The sequence below is a fragment of the Camarhynchus parvulus genome, chromosome 3, assembly GCF_901933205.1.
Source record: "Camarhynchus parvulus chromosome 3, STF_HiC, whole genome shotgun sequence".
Classification (NCBI taxonomy): domain Eukaryota; kingdom Metazoa; phylum Chordata; class Aves; order Passeriformes; family Thraupidae; genus Camarhynchus; species Camarhynchus parvulus.
The window spans coordinates 16,608,287-16,614,286 of NC_044573.1; positions in this window are offsets into that span (position 1 = coordinate 16,608,287).

The following is a 6,000-nucleotide window of genomic DNA, read 5'->3' on the forward strand; positions in this document are numbered from 1 at the left end:
GATGAGCCTTTTCCTGCCAGGAATTTAGGCCATCAGTTAAAGAAAACGCAGTATGATAAAGGGTTAGTTTGATAATTGCCATCAGAATTTATGGTGTAATCAAAGTCTCTTGGGAAATAGTGATACTGAAGTCTGGTAAATATAAATTGTTAATTTGCTTTTTGTAGCCCAGCATAAAGATTTAATATCAGAGGGATACAGGTTCTATACCAGAAGCACCTGAACTTGCATCCTGCATGGTATAGTCAATAAATTCACCATTCTTCTTACTACCAACTGTTGTTGATGTTAGCTGCTGGGCAGCCGTAAAAGATTTTTGTATCTTATTAAATGTCATGTACAGTGCAAGGAGAGGAAATGAAATGTGGTTTGAACAGACATCTCTTTTAAAACTTGTTTTACTGATTTAGCTGAACTGAGATATTGCTTCTCGTTTTAAAGATTTTTTAAAAAGCAGTGTCTGTAAGAAGAAAAGCCATGGAGAGAACTATCCACAGTTTCCTAAGAGTCCTAAGCTGTGTCTTCTGTGAGTGAGCTAGACGTTGTGATAGAAGATAATAAAAGTCTGATGACTAAGCAGAGTGCTGAAGCTTATCAGAGAAAGTACTACCTCTCTTTTATAAAGAGTTTGATAGACCTTTATGAACTTGCAAATTAAGTACTCTGTGCTTAACCTAATAGTGCAGGCATACAAAGAGAGGCAGGAAACACTCAGAATTAAAAGGGAACATGAGTTACTGCAACAGCTGTCCTATAGCTCTGCTCAGTATAGAAGAGAAAGGAGGGTCTAGTGATATCTTGCTTGCAGCAAAGCAAACAGTGTGCTCCTTAGTCCCTCCTCCACTCCCCACAGAGCCCTCTCTCCCAGTGTAGGTGTATGGAATTTGGACCTGCAAACTCTGGCTGGCTGGAGAAACTGAGGCCAGTTCATTCCTATGCTGATGAGACTGGTTCCAATGTTGTACTGGCAGGGCAGGAGAAAGACATTCTACCTGAAAAGTAGAATTAATCTTTTCTCTTCAATAATCTGTTTGGCTTCTTATTGAGGCATTTTACCTTTGACTTGGATTTATTTTATTACTTTACCAAAAATAGAAGACTAGAAATATTCACAGAAAATGTCCCCTGACTAAACACTAACCATGGATAGTTTTCTGGATTTGTCGAACTGTGGATGTAATAAGTTAAAAACAGTCTGGATACTACTGAATAGATCATGGTTTAAAGGGCAGACAAGCCCTCAGCAGACACACCTTCAACACTGTGTGACTACCTCATTAGCCTTAAGGGACTCTGACCTTCCCCAGATCCTGAATATCTCACTTTCCTGGTTATCAGAGCCAACCACACTCAGGTGCCAGAGGCAGTGCGGTCATGAGGGCCAAAGTAGGATAATTTTCCTGCTAAGAAAAGACAACTTGGTTGTCAAACTGTAGCAGCCCAGGAGTACTGAGCAGGCCTGGATTTCTGTGAAGGACAAAAGGGTCTGGATTCTCCTCCCTATAAGCACCACCCATTCTGAGTCATCTGGGCTGGAAGTACTGGCATAATTGCAAAACATCTTCACACAGATGGCATGATCCAGTGTAGGTTACATGAGGACTCTTGAGTGAGATACTTGGCTGTAATTAAAATACTATGAGGAGAGGTTTTTTTATTGTTGGGTATTTTTCACAAACATTTCTTCACAGGGCAAAGAAAATGTTTTTCTTTTTTAGGGGTACAGAAAATGAACTTTTAACACATTGCAAAGGTCACTTTGTGTTTTAAATTCAACAAAAATTCCATTTTATGTAGTATCTATAGCATATGTCCCATCTGCCATTCAAAACTTTTAAAACTCAACTTCAAACAAAGTTATCTTATAGACTTCAGGCACTGCAAATCCTCATAAATTTTTGACCACTGTAGATGTGATGATGCTTTGTCACAAAAGCCCAGATTCGTGCAGGGCATACACTTGTGCTGATTTCACTAAAATTTAGGGGAAACAAATAGTTTTATGGTAAAGAAAATCTGCCTTTATAGCTTTGCTTCTTATTTGAAACAGTTCAATTTCTGAGGCCTTAAGATGAAGCAGTAAAATGTGCAGATAGACATGTTGGACACTGGACTCATGGGAAACCCCTGGGTGCTCTCTCTGGATCCTGTTCTCCATTGCCCTAAATATTTTGTGGTTGTTTACATGTGCAGCAGATGCAAGGTATTAATAAATCTGAATTCTTCACTTACATCACTGGTAACATTTTGAGGCCTCTTTCCAGAGATATAAATGGCACCCAATGGATTTTCAGAGTTTCAGAAACCCGATTTCCAGAGATTTTAAGTTCTTTTTATACCAGCTGAAGCGAATTAAACCATTTTCTGAAAATTGGGTTCCAGATATTAAAGTCTGGCAGGCAAAGCTGGGTTATCCAAAATTAGATGCCAGTTCTGGAAAGATAATTGTAAGTGATGATCTCATAGGGGAAGTCTGAGACAAAGTTAAGACTAGAATCTAAATCATCTGACACCAGTCCTGTACATTAACCACAACACTGATTTTTTAATACTGTGAGCTCGAATACTGACTTGTTAAAAGAATAAATGCAGCTTTCAAAACTCATCCACAGCACATGCAAATAGTGTTTTAATGTAATTTACTGAATTCTGGTAGCTGAAGTCAATTTGCATCTCAAATTTTCAAAGAAAGTAGTTTCAAATAAATTTGTTCTTTAGTGTGGTGAAGTTAAGCCCCATGCAGGTAAATATTGCTTTTAATTAATTGATTAATGGATTTCTTTTTTACCATTCTTTATCTGTTTTCTGCACTTCTGAAGTCAATTCTTACCAAATACTTCTACATGAGAGTATCTGTAGTTGCTGTAAAATGCATATTTCATATTAGATGAAAGAAAGCAGTAAGGTTTTCCATTTTTCCTGTGAAGACAGGCTGAGTGTGCTGGGGTTGTTCAGCCTGGAGAAAGGAAGGTTCTGGGGAGACTTTATTTTGGCTTTTCAATACTAGAAGGGGGCTTTATAAGAAAAGTGGCAGAAGACTTTTTACCAAGGGCTGCAGTGACACGACAAGGGTAAATGGTTTTAAACTGAGAGGGCAGGTTTAGATTGGGCTTAAGAAAGACATTTTTTATGACAGAGGTGATGAGACACTGGCACAGGCTGCCCAGAGAAGCTGTGGATGCCCCAACTCTGTGAGTGTTAAGGGTTTGACTAAATGAGAGAGACATTTCGGAATGAACTGCAGTGTCTTTCATTAAGTAGCTTTTCCAGAATGCATACAAATTCTCAATATCTGTTATTGCTGGGAGTTTGAATTTAACCCTTCACTTTTTCTCAAAAGACTTGGTATTTTTAAAGCCTTTTGTTTCTGGCCAAGTCCAAAAACTTACTAAGATTGAGAATGAAAATGGGGAAATAGCTCAAATATGTGGATGCACCACTAGCTTAAGATCAGGAAAACCTTTCTTCTCTTGTCACACTCAATATCACAAACTTTCAACTAGCAACTTTGTAGAGATTATTTGCCCTGAATTTCAAATCAAATAAGACAAACAAGAAGAAAAGGAAATACAGAATTTTGGGGGGGTTGGTTTGGTTTGTTTTTGTTTTCTTTTTTTTTTTATTTTGCAGGTGAACATTGTATGTACTTAAAACTTTTGAATGAGAATTTTTATGCTTCTTGATTAGGGAGATATTGATGTCTCAGGCTAGATAGTAAGAGAGGAACATGCATTTACTTAGATTCCAGTAGCCAGACTCATGAAGAGAAAGTCTCAGATGCAAATAACAGACTGTGAGGTTGGTGCCTAATTGATTAGAAACAAAGAACTGTCAGGTATCTGGAGTGTGCAAAGTGTAAGACTGGCCTCTAATTTCTCAACTTTGGCAGTTTTGATGCCACTTGTACTTTAAATTAGTATTAATACTTGGAGGTGAAATGCAACCTTTCTCTCTTTAATCTTTCTCTCTTTAATCAACACTTTATAAATGCAGAAGCACATTTCAGATGTCAGTAATGCATTTTTATCTGGCAGTTGATTAGTGTGCATAATAAGATGGATAGGCCTGTCTGCTGAGATGCTGAACAGTGACACACAGCATAGTGCTACTTGAGGAGGAAATGATCTTTTTTTTATTATTTTCATGAGGGCTCATAGCTTTGGAAATCAATAGCTGCTCTAAGATGGATATGACATACTGCGTGGTTGGTCTAGTTCGTGTAACTTATGTAAATATTTGTTGCTAATTATTTTTGAGGAAACATCCTTTCTATGCAGAATCAGCTTTACAATCAAAGCCACTGTTGGGAGGAACACCCTGATCAGATTATTAATCAGCCCGTGAGGAAGTGGGGATTTGAAACAGGAGGTGGCAGCCTTGAGTAGTAACTCAGTGCTGTCTCTACCCAGTTAGGCTCAGATCCAAATGGAGTCAGAGCTGGGCACAAATAGCTCAGCATCTCAGCCCTTTTTCTTAAACATCACCACGGCAAGCAGCCTGGATAGTGAAGATGGCAACAACTAGCTTTGTCATTTTTGCTTGGTAATTAAAGATGTAGCTAATTAATTTAATACTTTTAATGTGAAGCTGTGAGTTTTCCTAGATTTTTTTTAATGTTTGGATGAGTGGTTGTAGCAGGAAAGATCGCAGCACACTGCAGAGGCAGAATTTAATCTGTGTTGTTCTCCTCTGGATCTGTGTCTTCTAACTAGGAAAATAATGTTGCAGACAAGAATAATTAATAAAATATGGAGTCGATTTATTCAAATGAAAATTGTGCCTATTTCTGGTCTCCTTTTTGGTATCCTGGAATGTTGGGTGGTTCTTCATCCCCTAACTGTGGTGTACAAGCAGGTCATGAGGTACTTCTATCTTCTTCATGAACTACCACACAGTAATGCCAAAATAACTTACTTTTATTAGCAATATCACTGAAATTTTCCAACCCATAAATCAGCAGAAAACCTTGCAACTACACAGTCTCAGCAGACAGAGGAACTTGATGACATCATTGTTTTTCCCCTGTGAAAATGCTTAGTTGGAAAAAGACAAAAAAAGATTAAATGAATCAGAGTAGCTCCATGCAACCTCCCACTTCTAATCTTTTTGAAGAATGTGAACAGTACCATTCACTGGGAAAAATGTAACTAAGAGAGTTCTGCAGTGTTGTTAATTTCTGCTGGATATTCATAGTAGGAATTGTACTTGTAAATTTTGTGTATGTATTGATTGATTTTTTCCTATAGCTCCACATTTTAAAAAAAATTTTTGGGGCCAAATTTCAAATTACAATTTTTTCCTTCAGATGCATGTGAAAAGTCTTCATTTGAAAGTTTGCTAAGCAACAAATCCTTCAAATAGAACAGCAACTCTGCTCTGCCTTGAAAGCACACATGCATATAAGTATTGATCCATAACAGAACTAATTTTCTGAGCTTGTTTTTTTTTTTTTTTGTCACAGTCTGTAGGCAAAAAATAGCATTTTCCTCTTTTCCCCTGTGGCTTGAATCCTGCAGTTAACCTGTGCATGCACAGATCTGTCTGCTGCACACAGACACCATTGCCTGGATGGATCTCAATGAGAGACCATGTTTTCTGTAACAGTCCAGTCCTGTTAGGCACAGCAGACATAGTCAAGGAACCTTCTGTTTAATCTTTTTATTAAGCAAATATTTCCTTAAGTTTGCATAAGCAGTTGCCCAGCCATGGCTTCCACACAATCCTTTAATAAGTGGCAGGGTGTGGTGATTACATTTCCTCAGAGGCTTCTCCTCCATGTGACTACCAAAAGTAATTTATTCCTCAGTTCATTTGTTTTATTTTTCTTCCCTTCCTTTGTCTGTCACAGGCAGGCAGATCAGGGAGTTAATAGCTGTCTTTTTAGTGCAAGAAGTGGGTGGGGGATGATTATTTGAGCCGGATTCCCTAAAGAAATAAGGCCTGTGTTATCATTCTCTGCCTATTCCAACCCTCAACGTGCAACACTAATAATGTGGAACC